Raw genomic sequence first — 399 nt, 5'->3', positions numbered from 1 at the left:
CTTTATCTTCTGACAAGGAATTTAATTTGACTCACCACGTCACGATTTATTAACCTTCTCTTTCTTATTATGCCTGTGCTTCTTTTTTTAAGAAAACAGTTTTAAAATCTATTTATGAAGTGCACAAGCTAAGTCTGCATTCATATAGAAAAAAAAGGATATTTTAATTCCGCAGCAAAATGTAGAGAAAAATGTTTAAATAGATCAAGGATTGTAAATTACTGCAAGCTATTAAAGACATAAATTTCAAATTCTGAAGAGGTGATTTTCTTGAGCTATTCGATGTCGCTGCTTTAGTATTAATTAATATCTCGCCTCTTAAATACAGAACGAAATGTCATAAACCAATCGCATTACAGTGCGTGAAAAGAAAAACAGCAACAATAAAAAATCAAACAA

The sequence above is a fragment of the Penaeus monodon genome, chromosome 32 (genome assembly GCF_015228065.2).
Source record: "Penaeus monodon isolate SGIC_2016 chromosome 32, NSTDA_Pmon_1, whole genome shotgun sequence".
NCBI lineage: Eukaryota > Metazoa > Arthropoda > Malacostraca > Decapoda > Penaeidae > Penaeus > Penaeus monodon.
Note: the sequence above shows the minus strand (reverse complement) of the source record.